Here is a 23,747-nt window from a genome sequence, read left to right as displayed (position 1 = left end):
TCATTTTAATATTTTTTTCACTTGAACACCAGTGTTCATGGCAGCATCGTTGACATTAGCCAAAAAGGGGAGCACAGACGTCCATCCACAAGTGAATGGATCAACAAAATGAGTACACATGCACACCACAGAATGTCGTTGGCCATGAGAAAAGCTGAAGTTATGAGATGTGCTACGACATGGAAAAATCTTGAAATATCATGTTCAGTGTGACAAGGAAGACACACAAGGACAAAAATGTTATGATAGTTGTGTTTACTGGAAATGGTAAATTCACAGAGATAACAGATTCCAGATTACTGGGGGAGGGTGTGATGGCAGGATGGGGAAGGGAGCATACTGGCAAAGTTTTTTTTACAGATTAAGTTAATAAATCCATTACATGTTCACTTAACATTTCTTTGTGGGCAGAACCTGTTTACTGAGAATGAACAGTGAAGTGAAAGTAAAAATAATCAGTATCACTAGGGTAAAACACACTATTCCCCCTCTTTCTTCTGTACTGTACCAGGTATGAATGCATAGAGTTGCTATTCTCACTTGGGTGCAGACCCTATTCCCACCTCGTTCCTCTGTGCTTTTCCATATATCAATAAAGAAGTTTCAGTAGATCAATGAAGAAGTTTCCCCATATATCAATAAAGCACCAGACTCCATTACCCAGCCCCAGCCTCCGCTGTTCAACAGGGTGCTGTCCTGCCTCCAGGATATACAAAATGTCCCACAGTTGCAGTCTTTACACTCTGAGGGGGCATCGCTCTTGCCACCAGCCCATGCCCTTGCCTGCATAAATGTGTAAATACTGCCCAAAAGAGAAGCTGAAGTAAACGGCACCAGTGTGCCCACCGGTGCCTCTTAAGAGGGGGCATCTGAGCCCCTGAGGATAAAGACCGAATCCACCCCTCTAAACAGGGGTTGGATGAGTCCCTTGTTCTAAGGTGACAGATTGGTAGTTCTGGGCATGAGAGTTTATGTGCTGGAGACTTCCATTTATTCCAAAAAGACCAATTATGCTCCTTCTGCGGTGGAAGGAAGTCTACAGCTCATCCCCATTAATTCTCGAGTTGCACGTCAGTACTTCTTCTACCTGGAGAGTCAAAGGCCTGACGTCATCAAGCAGGTTTCTACAAGAAAATGTCCTGCTTTCTTTATATATACATTTTTTTAGTTTTTTTTTTTCATGTTTAAAACATTTTTTGTTTGTTTTTTTTTTGTTTTTTTTCTTTTAATTTTCTTAGGACTAAATATTGATAGCCCAGAAATTAAAACATTGTCCTATCCTGGCCAAGGTAGCAAGGGGTCTAAGGGGCTGAAGGGAGGCCCTCAGGGTCCCCACTTTGCTATTGTAGAGATAAAGGGTGGTAGGAAAGGGGGTCAGGAAAGGGGGTGGGGAAAGAGTGTTAGGGATAAAGTGGGGGCCAGAGACAGGCTTAGATGACCAGAACCTTGGCTTCTCCATACTTCTCAGCCTGGTAGAAGAAGGGGATGCAGGGATTATCGCCCTGGCCATGGTGATCCTGGGTGTATTGAGTCTCATGTAGCAGTTGCATTTTCTGCTGGGCAGGGGAAGTCTCGGGAACAGTTTTTCCTCGGAGGGCCGCTCCCTTAACAGATCCCACGTCATCTGCCAGGTTCCCCTCGGGAAGGTCCTGTCCGTTGTCGGCTCCAAGCTCCTGGGGGGCTGGGGACGCTGTTGTGTCCTGAGCAGCAGGGCTCTGGGCAGCTGCCAGAAACATGCCGCGCTGTCCTTTGTGCTCACCAACAAGGGTTTTGTTGCGCTCGAGCATCTCGAGCAGTGGCACCATCATGTCTCCCTTGTCATTTGCTATGCAGCTAATGTCCTCCTGTAGACGGTGATGCTCCTTCATCACTGCCCTCTGATTTTGGTGGAGGGCAATGCACTCACCAATTGTGTCTATCTGTGCAGATAGCTGCAGGCAGCGATGTTCAAGCTCTTCCATCTGATCCTTCAGATCTAGTTGATCTTGCATAATTTCAGCAAAGCAGTGCTGCAGCTTCTTCATAGCCCCTTGCAGAGCCTGATTAATGTCCCCTGATGCACTCTCCCCACCGGTCCCAGTGGGAGGGGACGCCTCTGGCTCACACCGGGATGAGGTCTCCTGACGAGCCAGGTGCTGGCAGCGTCGCTTTTGCTCCTTCAGCTGCCTGTGAAGACGTGCCGCCTCTTCTTTAGCACTAGCTAGGTCCGACTTTAAAGGTGCCACCATGGCCTCTCGACTGTCTAGGTCTTCAGGGATGCTCAGCTGTGGAGGCTGCTCATCTTCCTCTTCTTGCTCACTCTCTACGGCATTTCCTTCCCCAGGCAGAGTCATGAGGCCCGACGGGGTCTGCAGTTGTTGGTTCTGTTGGCTGGCAGCTTCCAGGCGCTCCTGAGTCCCCTGCAATTCCTGGCACATCATCTCAGCCATAGCCTGGCTCTGAGCTTCCTCGTGCTGCAGCTTTTCCACTCGCTGGGTCTGCAGCACTAACTCCTTTTGCAGCATCTCCTTCTCGGTGGCTAGCTGCTGATAGGCAGCCACGAGCTGCTGACAGGCAACTATATACTGCTGCAGGTGGCTCAGGTACTGGTCACGCTGCTCTTGCAAAGCCTGCGCCTCTTTGCTCTTGAGTTCCATCGTCTCTTTGAGTTCTTCCAGGTGTTCCTGCAGCTCTCCCAGCTTCTTGGCCAGCTCTTTCTTAACATACCGTTCTGAATGCAGGGCACTGGTCACCTCCATATTTTCATTGCTCAGCCTGATAAAGCCATTCTGTAGTTCTTCCAGCTGCTCCTTGAGCTCACGGTTTTGGGACAGAGCACGGCTGATGGTGACGCGGTCGCTCTCCACGGTCTCCAGAATGTGTTTGCGATCTGCCGCCTGCTCTTCCCAGAGCTCAGCCTCCCGCTCCAGCTGCAGCAGCCTCACCTCCTGCTCCTGATTCAGACGACTTAGGGCCTCATTGCCCTTCACCTGGGCCTGCAGCTGCCCTGCTAGGTGCTCTAGTTTCTTCTGCAGCTCGTTGGCCTCGCCTTGCAGCCGCTGCTCCATCTCGGAGGGCCCGGCTGGGGGCTTCTGGGGTGGGGTTGCCCGCTCCTCCAGGGTCTGCGGTAGCTGCTGGTTGTCGTTGAGACCTCCAGGTTGCAGTGGTGGCGGTTTTGCAAGTTCCCTCATCTGCAGCTCCTTGTGCAGCTCGTCCATCCCTCGCTGCATGGCTGACTTTTCCATGAGCAGAACCCGAAGTTTCTCTTCTAACTCTGAGTTACGTTGCTTCAGGGCCTCATTGCTTTTGGTTTGTGTGCAGAGCTCTATTTTCAGGTTCTCATGTTCTTCGGTTAGCTCTTGGTTGGTCTTGTCCGCCTGCTTCTGCTGAGCGGAGACATCGCTCAGTGTCTGCTCCAGCTCACTTACACGTCGCCTTGAAGACTGCAAGCGATTTGCAAGAGCCTCTGCCTCTCCTGCTTTCTGTCTGAGAGCCTGTTGAGCGTGCACAAGGGCCGTGTGTAACGCCAACTTCTCAGACAGTAGAATCTCAATTGTCTGAGTGTGTTCTTGCAGCTGTTGTCTTAGAGCTCCTTGCTCCTTCATTAACTCTTGTTCGAAGTCTTGTTTGACTATCTCCAGTTGATCCAAAGCATCTTGTTTTTCTTGGTTCAACTCTTGTGTCTTCTTTGTGAGTTGATTGTGTGTAGGACTGCTGGAATCCAGGCCTAGTGATAGGTCTTGGTATCGGCTCTCTGGATTCTTCATGTCATTTGAGGATGTCTGGTCCTTCCCGCTGATGTTGGATGAGGACTCAGGCAGGAGCCCGTGAAGGGGTCGTGAAACCTGTTGCAGGCTGTCAGTAGAGGACAGGGTCTTGCTTTCCTCCGAGGGAAGAGGACTCCTTTCGGCATCATAGTTCTCAGGTGATGCCATGCCACTAGTACATGGAGAACTAGCACAGGCGGGATGGGCACTGCCAGGAGGGGTGGTGTCATCGGCAGGTGAAGCAGGAGTGGCGCGGTCTTTGGGCACATCCTCAGGCAAGTGGCCACCAGATGTTGGTGTTTCAGGGCCAACTTTGGTCGCTGTTTTCTTCTTTGCTCTTGGTGGAATGGGGAGGTTGTTCCTCAGCTGAAATTCACGTAACATTTTTCTGGCCCTAGCCAAACTCTGCTGTCGGGCTTCTTCCGACATCTCGGGAAGGGGAATCGCGCGGAACTTTTTCCCGAGCGCAGCCAATTTCTGCCGTCGGGCTTCTTCCGACATCTCGGACAGGGGAAAGGGTCGTGGGAGCGCCATCGTCTAATCCAGCAACCACTGTGAACTTGCATCCACTAGCTACCGCAGCGATGTGGGACTGAGCCAGGGAAGGGAGGGGCCAGGGAGGTGCCAGGCAGCATGGAATGTGGGCGTGGCCTCATTCTCCCAGCCTATTGGGCGATGAGAAGATTGATGGGAAAGGGGGCGGGGCCTGGAGGGTGAGCTCACAATGGAGGCCACCTGCAGAGTCGTCTCCACCCACTCTGGGGGGAGGGGCGGGACCATTGTCTCTGCCCACCTCTGGGGGGTGGGGCCAAGAGCTGTCAGCCCCCACCCCCAGGGGCGGGGCACAGTCGCTCCCTCCTCCCACTCCCGGGTGGGCTCCCCTCAGGGTGCTTGCGGTTCCCAACTTGGCGGCTCTTCATTTCCCACGCAGGGTGTCAGTTTCTCCACAGCCCTGAGGCCCATCTCCGCCTCTCACCCTGGACCTTCCTCCACCCCAGACCTCCCCGAGACGGGGACCAGGTCCTGGGCTCCGGAGGTAGGCGGGGAGTGAGAAGGGAGAATGAATGAATTAATCGAATTCATTTAAATGAATGAATTAAATTAATTCATTCATTCCAAAGTTAAAATTAAAATCCAGTCCCAGCGATATGGTAAAGCTGCAGAAAACCCTAGGCGGAGGAAATCTGAAAAGCTTCCAGGAGAAGAAGAGTAGTGCAAAATGAACAATTAAACTGGCAGCTCACCCTTCAGCAGAAAACAACAGACGCCAAAGGACAGTGGACTCTTCATTGTCCAAACAGGAAGCAGTCTGTATGGAATTCTGCATCCAAAGAAAAAGTGTCCTTTAAGAATGAAGGAGATACAGACATTTAAAAAAGAAAAATTTCAGAAACAAACAATACACTTAGAACCACCGAAAATGAATCTCTTCATTAGCCTAAACTTAGGCATATTTAAATCGAGTATCCAAATAATGATTGTGAAACCTGTGTTTGCACTGTAAGCTTCATGAACCAATTTAAAATTAAAGGAAGGAAGGAAAAATCTATAGATACAGATATGAAAGCTTCTTGGATTGTAAATATTATACATTATCTTCAATCCCATATGATTAACAGTGAAAAGTATACATTCTCAAAATATCAAGTAGAAAGTAATTTCAGATATGAGCTTGGCTATAGTAGTGACTTTGTTACAAACATTTTCCAATTTTTGATTTCAGGAATTTGTTTTATCTAATGGTACTATAGCTGCCTATAGTTATTCTTTTTATCTTCTTTTGTAAAATATGGCATATATATATGCAAAGCAAAGAAAGAAAACTCAATAATCTCAGACCACACTTCAACAAGCAGCTACGGGACTGGTCCCAGAGTTTGTCATGAGGGCCACCATACCCTCATCTCAGATTTTTCCTTCTAGCTGCTCCAAAACACTGGTGGCTTTATCGAAGCCACAATGAGAAAATCATATGGCATCTGCCCTTTTGTCTCAGACTTCTTTCACTCAACATTATGTCCTCCACTTTCATCCACATTGTCATGTGTTTTTTTTGTGTGTGTTTGTCTTTAGTTTTCGCATGGGCAGGCGCTGGGAATCCAACCCGGGTCTCCGGCATGGCTGGTGAGGACTCTGCCACTGAGTCACTGTGGCCCACCCTGTCATATGCCTTGGGACATCATCTTATCTAAGTGCTTCATAATACCCCATCAAACGTACGTATCACGTTTCGTTTATCCACTCGTCTTTTGAAGTGCAGCTTAGCTGGGTAAAGAATTCTTGGCTGGAAAGTCTTTCTCTTTCAGGATCCTAAACATATTATACCACTGCCTTCTCACCTCCATGGTGCCTCTTGAGTAGTCTGAACTCAGTCTTCTGTGTCTTCCCTTGTATGTGATAGGTCACTTTTCTCTTGCTGCTTTCAGGACTTTCTGCCTCTCTTCAGCATTTGACAGTCTGACGAGTATATGTCTTGGAGTAGGCTTCTTTGGATTTGTCATGTCTGTGCTTCATTGGGCTTCTTTTCTTTGCATATTTACGTGCTTTCTAAGGGCTGGAGTGCTTTCCCCCATTATCTCCTCAACTAATCTTCTAGCCCTTTACTCAGCTCTTCTCCTTCTGGGGCACCAGCGATTCTTATATTTACGTGCTCTGTGCTCTTCATTTCCTTGCGGTCCAGTTCCAGGGTATCCGTCTTTTTGGCCACTTGTTCTTTTGTGCATTTGAGTTAAGTGGTCATTTCTTCCAGCTTGCTTTTTCCTCTGCCTCTTCAAAGCTGCTGTCGTGTGTCTCCAGGATATTTTTAATTTAGTCAACAGTATCTTTTACCTCTGTGAGATCTGTTGTTTTTCTATGTATTCTTTCAAACTCTACTTGATGCTCTTCCAGTGTCTTCTTGCTCACCTTTATGTCATTAGCGGGGCCGAGCCTGGCACTCGGTATGTTTTGATGTGGCTCAGCGTGGCTCACTGCCCCATCCCTACCTCCCCATCCGGGCACTCCTTAGGCCTACGGGCCTCTTTAGGCAGAGGGGCATGGTAGGCTCTGGCACCAGCTCAGGGGTCTGTGTGTGCACGCGAAACAGGTTGACTGGCTTCTGGGTCCCCCGTGGGAGCTCCCGGCTGTGGATTCTCCCAAGCTAGCTGTTTGGGCAGGCAGTAATGCAAAGTGCACTGTGGCTTCTTGTCGCACGGTGCCTGCCCCAGCCTGGGCAGACGTCTGGGTTTAGCTTCTGAATGGAAAAGTGCTAGGAGGAAGGCCAACCTTCAACGCCGACCCCAGCCTTGGCATTTGTGCCGGCTCTTTTCTTAAGCAGAAGCTCCTAATAAAGGAATAATTTCACTGCCCGAAGGGGGTGATTGTTGAAACTGGAGGGACTCAGCACCCCGGCATCCCCCGCCATGCAGTTCCCCCGCAGTGCTCAGTGTCCGGAAGTGTAGGGTCGTGGCTGAAGAGTAGCAACTGGAAAATTACTAGTGCTGGGGTCGCACCCGAGGGCGGCTTCCCCGGCCCTGCAACTGCTCCGCACCCACTGGATGTCAGTTATTTTTTTCTCACCGGAAATGTAAGTTATTAAAGCCCATTTTTAATGTTGTGTTTATGTATCTTCAAACTGGTTCTCTTTGTTTCTGTTAGTAAACTACTGTTGATGGTTCTAGATCTTTGGGCTCCAGCTCTGACTGATCTGCTACGGTGACCAGTGCCGTCCGTGTGGCCTTGTGCTTCCCTGAATGGGGTCGAGGTCTTGTACGTTGGTAGCTGGTGGGCCCTGGGTGGGGTGTGAATTGTTTGCAGTGAAACCTGCACAGGAATTTGACCTTTTCAGGATGTGGACTGTTGCAGGCCGGCACAGCTGCCAGGGACGCTCTCCAGGGCATGTGGGTACAGACATGTAGACAGGGTTCTAGGCACGTGGGCTCCATCCTGGTCATGTAGGCTTGGGCAGCTGGGTGTGGACATGGTCCTGCCACCCAGGGCGGTACAGCGGGCCGTCCCTTCCCCCCTCCTGTAACTTACACACTGATGCTTGCCTTCCGGGCTGGGTGGAGGTGCTGGAACCCCACACACAGCCCTCTACCAACACCCAGCAGAACATAGCCCCCTGCCCACACCCTGCAGGACATGGTCACCTGCCCATGCCAATCAGGACACAGCCCCTACCCACACCCGGCACGACAAAACCCCCTGTCCACATCTGGCCGTACACAGTCCCCTGCCCTCGCCAGGCAGGACAAATCCCCCTGAATGATCTCTTTCAGCATCTTAAGTGTGTCACACCGCTCCCTTCCTGCCTCCGTGGTAGTAGCTCAGTAGTCTGAACTCATTCTTTTGTGGCTTCCCTAGTATGTAGTAGATTGTTTTTTTTTCTTGTGACTTTCAGAATTTTCTGCTTCTCTTCCACACTTGACAGACTGATTAGTGTGTATCTTGTGGAAGGCTTATTTGGATTTATTCTGTTTGGAGTTCATTGGGCTTCTTTGACTTATATATTCATGTGCTTTATAAGGTTTGGCAGGTTTTCCCATTTCTATTCTCAGCTATTCTTCCTAGCCCTTTACCCTTCTCTTCTCCTTCTCGAAACTGTTGATTCTTATATTTCAGGGCTTTGTTTTATCCATCGTTTCCCTGTGATCCAATTCAAATTTCACCATCATTTCTCCATTTGCTGTTTTGAGTGTTTGAAATCAGTTATCCTGGCCTCTAGATCACTTATTCTTTCATCTGTCTCTTCAAATTTGGTGCTGTGTATCTCTGCTATGTTTTTTATGTGGTCACCAGAGCCTTTAATCTCTGTGATATCTGCTCTTTTTCTATGTATCTTTCAAATTCCTCTCTATGGTCTTCTACTGTCTTCTTGCTCTCCTTTATGTCATTTGCTCTCCCGCTTATTAAGTAGAGTCATACGAACATCTCTGATTAGTTGTTGGAATGTCTGTGTCTCCTCTGGTGTTTTAACCTGGTCATCAGTTTGGCCTCTATCTGTCTGCCTTGTGGTGTTCTTAGTGATCCTCTGCTGTTTGCATTGCATGTAAATACCTCGATATACTTTGGGTCTTGATCTTTTTCAGCGACCTATGGCCCTCTGTAGGCATAGGAGCTGGTAGACTTTGAGCACCAACTCAGGAGTCTCTGTGAGCAGGGAGAACATGTTGACTCGCTTCTGGGTTCCCCTGGGAGCTCCCAGCTGTGGATTCTCACATGCTAGCTGTGGTGGCAGACAACAGTGCAATGTGTACCATAGCTTCTGGTCCCGCAGTTCCTGCACCAACCTGGTTAGACGCCTTGGTTTTCCTTCTTAATGAAAAAGTGCTAATAGGAAGCCCGGCCTTCAAAGCCGCCCCCAGCCTTTGCATTTGTGCTAGTTTGTTTCTTAAGACCGAAACTCCTAATGAAGGAATATTTTCACCACCACAAACGGGTGAATGTTTGAACTGGAGGGTGTTGGAGCCACCGACATCTCCTGCCACGCAGTTCCCACGCAGTGCTCTGTGTTCAGCATCGCAGGCTCATGACTGAAGAGATGCAGTGAAAAAGTATGAGTGGGAATCAAACCCAAAGGTGATTTTCCCAGCCCTGTGTGTGCTCTGCACCCTCTGTACGTCAGCAATTTTTTTCTCACCAGAAATGTAACAGTTATGAAAGTCCTTTTTTTTCATTTTTTTTTAACATGGGCATCTCCGCGAAGTGTTCTTGGGTCTTCTGACGTGGCAGGCGAGCATTCTTGGCTGCTGATCCACCATGGCCCGCCCAAAAGTACATTTTTAATGTTGTATTTATGTGTCTGCCTACTGGCTCTGTTATTTCTGTTAGTAATCTATTGATGATTCTAGATCTTTGAGTCCTCTCCTGGCTGACTTACTGTGGTTACCAGTGCAGGTGTGACATTCCACCCTCCTCCCACTCCTGGGTGGGCTCTCGTTCTTGTGCTTGCAGTCCCCATCTTGGTAGCTCTTCATTTCCCATGCAGGATGTCAGTTACTCCACAGCCCTGTAGCTTATTTCCACCACTCCCCATGGACCTTCCTCCACCACAGACCTCCCCTAGATGCGACCATGTCCTCAACTTTTGAGGTAGATGGGGAGCAAAAAAGGGGAGTGCTCATACTCGCCAAGTCCTTCTCGTAATTCTACATTGTGTCCAGCTTTTCCTACCCATCCCTTTCCCCTTTCTACCATCCCCCAGACTTACCCTCCCCATTGGAGCTCCTTCCTTTTGGGATCCACACTGCACCTCGTCCCTGGTGTGCCTCACCACCCCTCCCAGCTGCATCCAGTGCCAGCCACATCATCTCACCATCACACAGCACCCCTTTCCCCAGCATGGTCCCAAGGCCTCACTTGCTGTGTTAGTTTGCTAGCTGCTGGAATGCAACATGCTAGAAACAGAATTGCTTTTAAAGTGAGAATTTAATAAGTTGCTAGTTTCCAGTTTTCAGACCAAGAACATGTCCCAATTAAAGCAAGTCTATAGAAATATCCAATCTAAGGCATCCAGGAAAAGATCCTTTGGTTCAAGAAACCTGATGAAGTTTAAAGTTTCTCTTTCAAGTGTGAAGGCTCATGGTGAATACAGTCAGAGTTCCTCTCTCATCTGAAAGGAACATGGCGTACATGGTGTCATCTCCCAGCCTCTTCTCCTGGTTTCCTGTTTCATCAAGCTCCCCAGGAGGCATTTTCCTTCTTCATCTCCAGAGGTCACTGGCTTGTAGACTCTGTTTCTTGTGACTATGTCATTCTGCTCTGCTCTCTCTGAATCTCCTTCATTCTCCAAAATGTTTCCTCTTTTATAGGACTTCAGAAACTAATCAAGACCCACCCAAATTGGTGGAGACCTGTCATCACCTAATCCAACTTGACATCCACTCTTGTTTTAGTCACATCTCCAGGAGATGATCTCATTACAGTCTCAAACATATTGCATTGAATAGAGATTAGAAGAAATGGCTGCCTTTACTAAATGGGATTAGGATTAAAACATGGCTGCTCAAGGGTACATACATTCTTTCAAACCAACACAGTAGCCTTCTCCTTGGCTTCCTGTCCAGGACTTGGCCAGAACTTTCCAGATGTTACCACAGGACCTTCCAATCTCCGTGAGTAGGTCTGTGCCCGCCCTTCACTTCACACACAACTGCCTCTCACGCCCTGTCCATCCTCCTCGGCAGCTGATCTCCTCTTTGCCCTCATCCAACAATTCCTATTGGCTGCCAGGATTTGATGACATCTAAGCCTTTTAATGAGAAGCCTGTGCAAAATATTAAGGAGAAATGTGGCAGCATTTTACATTTTTGGAAATATCTTTAGTGCCTGACAATAGAAAACAGCTAAATTCTCATGTCTACTTTAGTATTTCACCAATTGCATATGTTACTTTTGTTTGAAGGACATAGAGAAAACCTGGTGTTCTAGTTTGCTCACTGCCAGTATGAAGTATACCACAAGCAGAATGGCTTTTAAAAAGGGGAATTGATTAAGTTGATAGGTTACAGTTCTCAGGCTGAGAAAATATCTGAATTTAAACAAGTCTATGGAAATGTCTAATCTGAGGCATCCAGATTAAGATACCTTGGTTTAAGAATGCTGATAAAGTTCAGAGTTTCTCTCTCAACTGAAGGGCTCATAGCAAACACAGTCAGGGTTCCTTTCTGATCTAGAATGGCACATGGTGCCTCCCGGTGGCATTTTTCTTCTTCATCTCCAAAGCACTGGTGGATGGACTCTCTACTTCATGGTGCTGCAGCATTCTCTGCTCTCTCAGAATCTCCTTCATTTTTGAAAATGTTTCCTCTTTTATAGGTCTCCAGAAACTTGTGAAAACCCACCCAAATGGGTGGAGACATGTCATCACCTAATCCAGCTTAATAACCACTCTTGACTAAATCACATCTCCAGGGAGATGATCTGATTACAGTTTCAAGCATATAGTATTGAATAGGGATTATTCTGACTTTATAAAATGGGATTTAGATTAAAACATGGCTTTTATAGGGGACATACATCCTTTCAAATTAGCCCAGAAACCTTTGGAGATGCAGAAAGAAAATGCACCCATCGTAGCTATTTAAAAAGAGAATCTGGGAGAGAAAGCCAGGACATGTCACCATGTACCTTTCCAGCTGACAGAAAAAAACTAAGATCATTGGCTCATTCTTGATTCAAGGTGTCTTCCTCTGGATGCCTTAGGTTGGACATTTTTATGGCCTTAGAACTGTAAACTTTTAAATTATGTTTATAAAAGCCAATGCATTTTTGGCATATTGCATTTCTAGGAACATTAGCAAGCTAAAAATAAAGGTGGTTTTGTGAAAAACTCATAGCATTTTCTTTATTTCTTTTACTTGTTGGAAAATTGCAAGGTGTTAGGGAAGATTTCAAATATTAAACTTCTACAAATTTCTTAATACTATTAAATATTTGGTGAGAAAGTAGAAAACAAAAGCATAATCCAGCAAACAAATCTGTATATCAATGTTCATAGTAACTTTATTCATACTAGCCATGAACAGCAATCAGCCCAGCTGTCCTTCAACTTGGTAGTCAGATTGTGGGACATGTATCCTGTGGAAGACAACTCCATAGTGAAAAGGAATGAGTTGCTAATATTCCCAACTTAAATGAATTTCTGGGAATTATGCTCCCAAAGGTGATACATTTTTTCATTTATGGAACATATTTGGGCAGCACAGTTTGAAGAAGTGATAAGATATGGCTAGTTGCAGGTCTTTGAGATGAAAGGCTCAGAAGAGAGTGATGGTTTGCTTATAAAGAAGCCATAAAGGGATGCTTATGGTGAGGGAACTGGTGGATGCATGAACTACAAGTGATACATTCTATGGGAGGAAACACAGATACACACACAAATGACAAGTGAAGCCTGGGAATTATCAATAGCATAGATGGTTTATATCAATGTCCATATCCTGACTGTGCTATTGAACTATAGTTTTGCAAAACATTACCATTGTGGAAAATCAGGTAAAGTATCCCTAAGGAGAGGGCGTGCAGTGGTCACCCTTAATCCCTAAGGAGGGGGCGTGCCATGGTCAACCCCTAATTCCTAAGGAGAGGGCATGTGGCAGTCACCCCTAATCCCTAAAGGACCTGAGCCCCTAGCGAGAGGGTGGCTGTAGACTGATCTGGGCTCTCTGCAGGGGGACTCTGCCCAGAGCTGGGTTTTTATAAGAGGCATCCCTCTGGCAAGCATCATGCCATCCATGTCACTTCTTTGCCAGATGTTTGGTTATCACTTATTGTAAAGATGTGTTTTTCTCAGTTCGTCTACATTCTAGCTGTAGTCAGCATGTTTATGGTGTTCTTTGGAATTTGAGATCATTAATATAATTTCAGTGCACAACAGGTAGCCAGTGGTGGTCACTATGGAGCAGTCCTGAGAAGGGGTGGCTGGTGCGGGTCCCTCAGCGATGCCCTGTGCAGAGATGGAACACTGGACATCTGATGGGCAGCCTCCATCAGAGGTGGAAGTGCGAGTGGAGGGGGAAGACCCCCCCAGGAAGGGGACATTTAGGCTAAAGTCCAGGTATCAGCAAATAATCAGCCACAACACCTCTGGGAAGAGTGTGCTTGGAAGTGGAACAGCCACCGCAAGGTCCAGAGTGCAGAGAGGAGCCCCCAGGAGTCCTGCTGGCCCCGAGGGCAGGTGGTTATTAGCTCTACCCTCTTTGAGGTGTCAAGACAGAGCAAATTACACCATTGGAGAGACTTCCAGGTTTGTGCTATAGATTATGCGGTTATGGGAGATTGGAGTAGATTGGGAATGTCACTTGGTATTAAGACTCCTTATGACTGCGTTGTGAAGAGTAGGTGTGGGGATGGGCACTGCTGTGGAGATTTTGTAATAGGAGGAAGGGAGGTGGCTTGAGTTGGTATCATGGTGATAGAGGTGGGGGAGGTTGATGTACGAGAGCTGGAACCACAGAATTTGCTGGTTCATTGGATGTAGGGGCAGAGGACGTTTCTTGGGGGATGCCTCCCAGGTCATTGGCCCAAGCAGCTGAGACACTGGGGAGGACCTCTGCTCAGCCTGGGGGAATCACTTTCCCTTTAGGGCTGGGACCAGGATGTCCATTTTTGGGTGTCTTTTCTCTCGAGCTCAGATATGGGTTCAATCTTTATATTTTTTATTCTTTCTGTGTATGCTTAGAATATGACCAATGTGTTTGTGTGTCTTTGAAAGATTGGTTCAGGCCTAAATCTATTTCATTCGAGGTTCTATTTTTGTTGGTATGGAAAGGAGGGAGCTGGGAAAACTGTCCCCTAGGGTAACTGAGAAGAGTTTTTGGCTATGAAACTCATAGAGTTTAATTTTCCCATCTCTTACTGATATCCTTTAAGAAAGTAGCAAACAAGAGAACAAAGTGTGATAGCTGAAAAAATGATTTGAAATTTAAGCCATAAATTAGCTCAGCAAAGCAGCAGATTGAACAGCTGCAGTTCCCTGCAAAGACTGACAACACAAGGTAATGGGTGGTAGCTAGTTTTATGAACTGAGAGATTTAAGTGCACAAGTTACAGGGGACATGGAGACTCACGGGGCCATCACTACTAATCCCAGATTTCTGAGGGCTGTAGGCCCTCCAGAGTTCCCACCCCATACTTGTTGATTATTCACAGCTTATGAAAAAGATTCACTAAAATCAACATGCCTTCCCTCTATACTGGACGGTTTCAAAACCAGAAAGCACCCAAGCCTTAATAGCCATAGCTAGTAATTGCATTTGAATTTTCACATTGATTGGTTTAAATATCATTGGTTGCTTTTAAAATCAGTAGAATAGCTAATAGCATAGAGTTCCCTACCATGTATAGACTGAGTTAGCATTTCTGAAGGTTTAGATGTTGGGAAAGAAAAAGTCAAATAAGTTTTACTGACTGAGCATTCTCATGGGAGATGTGTATTTCCTATAACATTTATTCTGTCAGCAGGTAAATGGAGCACTGAGAATGGACCAGCCATTGTTCTCAGGTCAGGGACGGAGCAGTGGACAAAAGAGTTGCCTGCACTCATGTGGCTATTCACTGTATGTTCTGTGGAGCTGATGAGAAGCAGGGCCGGACCTAATGGGAAGCCAGGAACAGTTCATTTCACAGAGAGCTGCAGGTAGGTAAGCAGTCAAGGGCAGAACCCCGGAGGAGGTGAGGTCATTTCAGGTGAAGGGAAACGCCCTGGCCACACCTGAGGAGGAAACCTGCCTGCCTGTGCCAGGAGGAGAGGAGCAGAGAGGGGTGAGAGGAGGGGGTGCCCTAGTGGCCCAGAGCCTCGCAGATGTTTGGGAACAGGGACAGGGAAATAAAGGTTAAAATACAGAGAAGCAAGAAGCCCCCACCCCCACCCTGAGAATATAAGGCTCCAGAAATGAGCTTGCCCCTCCAGCTCTCAGGAGGACAGGGCAGCAAGGTCAGGATAAGTGGCCTGGGCCCTACACCCATTACCCTCTCCAAGCTGTGGAAGGAATTTTGGAAAATCTCAATGTCCAGCTTCCTATCAGTTATTAAAGACACTGGCAAATACTAGATTATTGGAATCTACACAGGTGCTTTCCATAGTCATGAATGTTTGGTGCACCTTGTGTTTGTGGGAGCTGGCACCCAACCCTTGGTAACACTGGACCCTATGACAGGGACAGATGATACCTGGTTCCTTGTGCTCCTCCCCTCCTGGAATACTCACCTCTGTTTTCCACCCTGCAGGCAAGTCTATATGGACTGTAATGCAACCACCGCCTTGGACCCCGAGTTTATGCAGGTGGTGGACGAGGCCATGGGGGATGCCTGGGGGAATCCTAGAAGTCCCTGCCCAGCAGGTAATTCCAGAAGGTGTCCCAGGCACATATTTCGAGGTAATTGGAAGCCGAGCCTCAGGAGACAAATTGTACAGCCACAGATGACCATTTTCTTTTGAAAAACTGTTGTTACCTTCAGATCTTTCAGTATAAATTTCACAGTTTTTTTCCCTGAGGAGTTCAGATTTGTAAATTGTACCTTTTTGATACCAGAATCTTGAAACTTTATAATCATATCCACTCTTACCTCCCTTTCCCAGATGAAAGAATTGTCCTATTGAATTATTTTGGAAGAACCAAACCTATAAAAGCCCTTTCACATATCTAACTCAGTCGATCCTTGTAAAATTTCCAAAACTATATCTTTTAACTCATCAGGATCATATAGAAACCTGGTCTTTTTCTTCTTTTTTTTTTTTTGCACTGAAAGTGACTGTAAATTCCTGTGTCTTTATTAATGTTCTTATTTGTGTCTGGTTTATTCTTACTAGAATAATTGGAGGTTTTAGGAAAATATTTTCCTTCAGTGCAGTTCAGTGGCTGAGCTGGATTTGTTTCTCAGAAGGTCACTCTTCTTAGATGTTTATTGGGGATGATTAAGGGAAACTTTCTTATCTGTGGCTCATGATGACCTAAAATACCACTTCCAACAGTTTATTGCCAAGCCCTAGGGTTCAGTAATGGCTGTGTAGGGCTTTACAGTTTTAGTGTTTTAACATCAGTTTTCTCACTGCCAGTCTTGTAACTGAAAAGTCATGATTGAAGGGATGATTAGGATTACTCAGTCATGACATGCATGACCCATTAAGATGAGTCTTAATCTTTGTGCAGGAGTCCTTCAGAAGACAATAAATTCAGACCTGAGGAAAGAATGCCAGGGAAGCAAGAAGCTGAAATCAAAGAAACCCAAAAGAGAAGGAGAAGACCAGAAGATGCCACCATTTTGTCTCACCATGTGACAGAGAAGCCTAGGATTACTGTCAACTGGTCTTTGGGAAGGAAACATTGCCAAGATGATTCCTTGATTTAGACATTTCCTCAGCCTTAAAACCATGAGCAAATAAATTTGCATTGCTTAAGCTGAACCATTTCATGGTATTTGCTTAAGCAGCCTGGGAAACTAAAACACCTCCTTTATGATAGAATCATTTAACTACGTCACAGTATTAAGATTTAAAGTCTTTGGGAGGAATTTGAATGTTAAGAATGTATAAGAAGATGTTAGATTTTTATCACTGTCTTCCTTACAGTAGCAGAAACTGGTAATAGCCTCAGTATTCATCATAGGGGACTATTTTTATGAAGTATTGTGGTGCCCTTTCATGGAGTCTGGGCCCCCCGAAGCACTGTCCATACACTTGGTGGTCTGTCTCTGTGCTCTTGATTCAGTTCCATTGGTCACTTCTTCTATCTTTGTGCCAGTACCATGGTGCTTTGACTACTGTGACTTCATAGTAAGTTTAAAGTCCAGAAGTGATAGCCCTCCTCCTTTACTCCTGTATTTTAGGATATCTTTAGCTATTCAGGGTCTTTTTCCCTTTCATATTAGTTTGATAGCCAGCTTTTCCAAGTCTTCAAAATAGATTGTTGGGATTTTGATGGGTATTGCATTGAATCTGTAGATCAATTTCAGTAGAATTGTCATCTTGATGACACTCAACCTTCCTATCCATGAGCATGGACTAGCTTTCCATCTATATAAGTCATTTTTAATTTCTTTTTACAATTTTAGTTTTGATAATTTTCTTTGTATAAGTCCATGACATCCCTGATTAGGGTTATTTCCAGATACCTGATTCTTCTGATCGCTATTTGAATGGAATTTTTTCCTTAGTTGTCACGTCAGATAGGTCAATGCTTGTGTGTAGAAACATTGCTGATTTTTGTACATTAATCTTGTATCCCAGCACTTCGTTGAATTTGTTTATTAGCTCAAGTAGCTTTGCTGTAGATTTCTCAGTGAGTTCTATGTATAGCATCATGCTATCTGCAAAGAATGAAAATTATACTTCTTCTTTCCCTATTTAGATGCATTTTATTTCTTTCCCATCTAAATGCTCCAGCTAAGACTTCTAATACAGGAATGAGTAACTGGTGACAATGGATATCCTTGTCTTGCTCCTGATCTTAGGGGGAATGCTTTCAGCTTCTCACCATTAAGTACGAAGCTGGTTATGGGTTTTTTGTATATGCCCTCTATGATTTTCAGAAAGTTTCCTTCAATTCCTAACTTTTGAAATATTTTTTTATCAGGAATGCATGCTGGATTTTGTCAAATGCTTTTTCAGCATCAATCAAACTGATCATGTGATTTTTTCCCTTTTTATTTGTTAATATCATGCATTACATTGCTCAATTTTCTTATGTTGAGCCATCCTTGCATAACTGTTGTGAATCCCACTTGGCCATGGTGTATAATTCTTTTAATGTGGCATTGGATTGGATATGCTAGTATTTTGCTAAGAATTTTTGCATTCTTTTCTTGTATCATCTTTGTCTGATTTTGGTATAACAGTGATGGTACTTCATAAAATGAGTTAGGTAGGGTTCCTTTTATTCAATTTGTGGGAGAGTTTGAGCAGGATTGGCATTGGTTCTTTTTGGAATGTTTGATAAAATCCTTCAGGAAAATCCATCTGGTCCTGGCCTTTTCTTTGTGGGAAGATTTTTTAATGACTGGTTGAATCTCTTTTCTTGTAATTGGTTAGTTGAGATCTTCTATTTCTCAAGTCAGTGTAGATAATTCAAGTGTTTCTAGGAATTTGCCCATTTAATTTCAATTGTCCAATTTGTTGGCATGGAGTTATTCATTGGATTCTCTTATAATTTTTAAAATTTCTTCAGGATCTGTGATTACTACCCCCTCTGATTACTGGTTTTGTTTTGCATCCTCTGCTTTTCTTTGTTAGTCTAGGTAGGGGTCCATCAATGTTACTGATTTTCTCAAAGAACCAACTTTTGGTTTTGTTGATTCTTTCTATTGTTTTATTGTTCTCCAATTGTTTATTTCTCCCTCAATCTTTGTTATTTCTCTTCTTTTATTTGCTTTTAGGGTTAATTTCCTGCTTTTTCTCTAAATTCTCCAGGTGTGCAGTTAAGTCCTCAAGTTTTACTTGTTCTTGTTTTTTATCATACACACTTAGGGCAGTCAGTTTCCTGCTCAGCACTGCCTTTGCCACATCTCATAAATTCTGATATGTTGTATTCTCATTATCATTTGTCTCCAGATATTTACTGATTTCTCTAGCAGTATTTTCCTTGAACCACAGATTATTTAAGAGTGAGTTGTTTAATCTCCATATATTTGTGAAAGCTCTGGTTCTGTGGTGATTATTAATTTCCAGCTTTATTCCTTTGTGATCAGACAAAGTGCTTTGGATAATTAAAGTCCTATTAAATTTATACAGACCCAGTTTGTTTCCCAGCATGTGATCTATCCTGGAGAAATTTCCATGTGTGCTAGAGCAGAATGTATATCTTGGTGTTTTGGGGTGTCATGATCTGTATATGTCTATTTGATCTAATTCATTTATCTTTTTGTTTAGGTTCTCTGTTTTCTTGTTGATCTTTGTGTGCTTGTTCTGTCTATAGCAGAGAGAGACATTTTGAAGTTTCCTACCATTACTGTTGATACATCTATAGCTCCCTTCAGTTTCTCCAATATGTGCCTCAAGCATGTTGGAGCTCTTTGATTGGGAGCGTATGTATTTATGGTTGTTATTTCTTCTTGGCAAATTGTTCCTTTTATTAATGTGTAGCATCCTTCTTTGTCTCTTGTGACCTCTTTACATTTAAGGTCTATTTTGTCTGATATTAATATAGCTATTCCTGCTTCTTTTGATTACAGCTTGCATAGGAGATTTTTTCTGTCGTTTCACTTTTGATCTGTTTATATCCTTGAATCTAACATGTGTCACTTGTAAACAGTATATAGATGTGTTATTGTTTTTAATCTGTTCTGATAGTCTCTGCCTTTTAAGTGGTGAGTTTAATCCATTAATGTTCAATGTAATTACTGTATAAACAGTTCTTGACTCTACTATCTTCTCCTTTAGTTTTTATTTGTGAAATCTATATATTATTTTCTTTCTCCCTCTCTTTTTTCCTTTAAATTTCCATTTCTTGAGCAGGCCACCATGGCTTAGCAGGCAGAGTTCTCACCTACCATGCCAGAAACCCGGGTTGAATTCCTAGTGCCTGCCCGTACAAATAAAATAAATTACCATTACTCATATTCTTCAAGTCTGTGCCATCCTCCAAACCTCCCTCTCCTGTCTTTTTTTTATTTTTCAGCTGTCAGACCTTACTTTAGTGTTTTTTGTAGGGTTGGGTTGTTGACTGGTTCTGTCAATCTTTTTTGTCTCCAAAGATTTTAATCTCTCCCTCAATTTTGAAGGTTTACTTTGCTGTATAAAGAATTCTTGGCTTAAAGCCTTTCTCATTCAGGATCTTAAATATATAATACTATTGTTTTCTTGCTTCCCTGGTCCCTGTTGAGTAGTCTAAAATCAGTATTATATATTTTAGTAGATTGGCTTTCTTGTGCTGCTTTCAGGACTTTCTGTTTCTCTTCGACACCTGACAGTTTGAGTAGTATATATCTTGGAGTAAGACTGTTGGGATTGATTCTATTTGGAGTTTGCTGGTCTCCTTTGCTTTGCATTTTATGTCTTTTATAAGGGTTATGAAGTTTTCCCTGATTATGTCTTCAACTAACTCTCCTAACTCTTTATTCTTTTCTCCATTTAAGACACCAGTGGTTCTTCTATTTTTTCACCTCTTGTTGTCCATCATTTCCCTAAGATCCAGTTGCTTTTTTTTTCATTATTCTTGTGATTTATATTTTTGTACATTGTAGTTGAGTTGTTCTATCTTCTAGCTCACTTGTTCTTTCTTATGCTTCTTTGAAACTGCCATCATGTATCTTTTCATTTGGTCTACTGTGTCTTTCATTTCTGCATGAGCTGCTATTTTTCTTTTTAACCTTCTGAATTATTCTTTTTTGCTCTTCTACTGTCTTCATGATATCCTTTATTTCTTTATCAACATTCTTGAATAGTTGTTCCATATTCTGTATCTCCTCTGGAATTTTGCTTTGGTCATTTAGCTGAACCATTTCTGCTTGACTCTTCATGTGATTTGTGATTTTCTATTGACTTTGGGGCATTTGGTTTTCCTGGTATGGTTATTTTGGAAGTTGGTTTTTGCTGAAGGTTTCCTTTTGCACTTGGTTTGTTGGTTATTCTGTGCCAAATCAAGGTCCAGATCTCATGTTACAATTCAACTTGAGGGCCTATTAGAAGCTAGACCCATAATACCTGGGATGCATGAGTATTTCAGTGATTGAATACCCATCTGCTATATGGGAGACCCAGGCTCAACTCCGAGCCCATGCAACATCCTCCACCCAAAAAACTGGAAGAAAAAGATAATGTTACTAAAATAAAATAAGAATTTAATGAAAATATGAATAAAACAACTAGCAGAACAACAACAAAAAAACCCTCAGCAATAGTAGGTCCAGAATCAAAAAAAGACACCACACAACATACTGGAACTGAAGTCAGACTCGTGCCAAGCAGAAGGAAGAGGAAAATTTTTTTTCACATGGGCAGGCACCAGGAATCCAGCCTTCCACTGAGCCGCCATCACACGGCCCAAGGGAGAGGAAATTTAATAAAAACAAATACAAAGTGAAATGGAATAATAAAAATAATGTATGAAATAAGAAATAGAAAACAATCTACAAATATGTAAAATGTCTGTAAAAATAAAAACAAAAAAAATGAAAAAACAATTATACCATTAAGAAAGATGTATAGAAAGAATATATTTTTAAAAAGGGGGGAAAGAAAAGTCAATATTAAGAAAAACATTTAAAAATAAATAAAAATGTAGGCAGATAAGGAGCTAACCTACCTGCACTTATGCCTTCTCGCCAGGAGGTGGCAATCCTGAGGCACTCCTCCCTCATTCTTCTGGTGGGGAAGCAGCGTGGCAGTGAGGGAATGTTCCAGGCTAGCCTGGCCGGATGACCAGTCTCTGCTGGTGGGACTGAGGAGCTGCCCCACAGTGCTGGTGGGTCTGCCAGACACCACACCAGCAAGGCTGGCTGTTCCCTCAGGGCTGGTGGTCATGCCCTGAGACCCAGCCATCTTCAGTGGACAATCGGGTCCACCTCCAGGCTCCCATGGTCTCTGTCCACTGTGACCTACATGGGGAGGTCTTCCCAGGTGGCAGCTGGGCAGGCTGGACTGGAGGACAATCAGCTCCCTGTGGCTGCACCTGCCTGAGTGCCACAGCCCATGTTGGTGGGGATCACGGTCATTCACCCCACCCCACTCACCCCGTCCTATCCCCTGCCACTCTCCCCAGACTAACATCCCAGTTTGATTACTCACCCCCAGGACTGCAGTCATTGTCATTCTGTCCCCATCCCCTACCTTGTTTCCTGGAGCAGGAGTGAACTCACTCCACTGCACTCTGCCTTCTTCCTGGAAGTCTCAATTATATGCATATTTAAAGAAGAAATAGCCAGTTCTACATACATTGGCCTTTTGTTCAAGGAATTTTTTACCTTAATTGTAGAATGTATGGATACAAAAGTTGATGTGAATATTCTCTTTATTATTCCAGTCTTGTCTGTAGGCTCTGTAGTGACATCTTCTCTTTTTTCTGATATTCTTAACGTGTCTTTTCTCTTTTTCTGGATCAAGTTAGCTTGATCCAGGGGGCCAGCAATGGGCAGACAAGCTCAACACTTCCTCGAGGTGTTTACACGTGGTGAGATGCCTGGGGGCTGCCCTGTGACATAGCGGTAGGAGGGGTCACTGGGCCAGGGGTCCGGTGGGAGCAGCTGCAGGGTGGGAAGGGGCCAGCCTTCCAGAAGGATGCCAGCTCCATCCCCGAGGGCATGCACAGCTCAAGAAGGGGCGACACTTCTTCGGTGGTTCACATATAGGACACCTCTGGGTGTGTGTCCAGTAAATGGACAGAGGAATGCAGAGTCCCATTTCTAACCTTCTAAGTCTCTGTATTTGACATAGCCTAACACAGTCTGCTTTTTATTTCCTTTTTTATTTAAAGGATATTTTTGTTTTGTGTTTTTTGATAGATGAGGGTCTACCAGGGTCGCTTCATCTTCTGTCTTGGGGTGGGCAGCCCTGTGGCTGTGGGTGCCATGCTGCACCCTAGAAGGCCACTCTACCCGCCCCAGCCATGGCCCACACCTTGCCACCTGCTTATGGGAGTGAGCACTGAGCCGCTCATGGGGAAGTGCTTGATGTCACCCATCGCAGGATTGATAACTTTAATACAGAAATTGATGTATTCAGCAGCTACTGCATGAGTCCTGGGGGCTGGGTGTTTTGCTCTGGGGACACAGCTCTGCCTGGGACTGGGTGCTTTGCTCTGGGGACACAGCTCTGCCCCATGATCACCTGGGATTGGGAGGGAGGACCTGGGCCAAGGTGGACACCTCTGCTGTGAACTGACTGCATGTTTTACATGAATCTTATTTGTTAAATTGTGGTACTGGCAAAAAAAGATTTTACTTAATGCTGTACTTTGTTTACAGTGTATTATGGTATAAAACCAAAATTTCAGAAGTCAATAAAGTGTGTATTTAAAAGTTCAGAAAAGAATGACGACTCTGTTTTAAACTTTAAATGGTTTGTACCCACAGCTATGCTTTAATCCTCAAAGGCCCTTCTTGGTGATATTCTACAAAGTAGGACCCACTCTGCCCTTGTTTTGGAGGACCTACGAACCATTTAAATAGATGAGAAGTAAATTGCAGCAGGCAGCAGAAATACCAAGAAATGATAGGGATTTAGAAAAGGAAAAGAGATGATTGCTTTCAGGAAGTGGTTGGAAGCAGTGAAGGTTTGAGGGAGAAATAGCGTTTGAGTTGTGTGGCCTTTGGTGCAAACCCAGGAGGATGTCCCCATCTGAGCAAGGGTGCAAACAAGGACCCACAGCAGGAGTCAAGGCCTCAGCCACACCGACCTGCATGGAGGATTGGGGGTGGGGTGGGGGGATGGGAAAGCTCAGATTTGGGAGCTCTGTTGGGCATTTTCAATTTGTAGTGAGAGACCCCTGAAGAATTTGAACACCTCCAAACATCTGATTCAGAGAGGGGGAGGGTGTGGGGACGGGATGAAGGGTGGGAGAGAAGGAGGGGTGGGGAGGGGTCCCTGTG

The 23,747-nt window shown here is 44.7% G+C and overlaps 1 pseudogene; it reads right to left on the bottom strand.

The window, feature by feature from the left end:
* Positions 1-257: 257 nt before the first annotated feature.
* LOC143672793 (golgin subfamily A member 2 pseudogene) lies at positions 258-5,064 on the bottom strand (annotated as a pseudogene).
* Positions 5,065-23,747: the final 18,683 nt, after the last annotated feature.

This window comes from Tamandua tetradactyla (assembly GCF_023851605.1).
Source record: "Tamandua tetradactyla isolate mTamTet1 chromosome 15 unlocalized genomic scaffold, mTamTet1.pri SUPER_15_unloc_3, whole genome shotgun sequence".
NCBI lineage: Eukaryota > Metazoa > Chordata > Mammalia > Pilosa > Myrmecophagidae > Tamandua > Tamandua tetradactyla.
The sequence above is the reverse complement of the archived record's forward strand: the minus strand, read 5'-3'. Positions and strand labels throughout refer to the sequence as shown.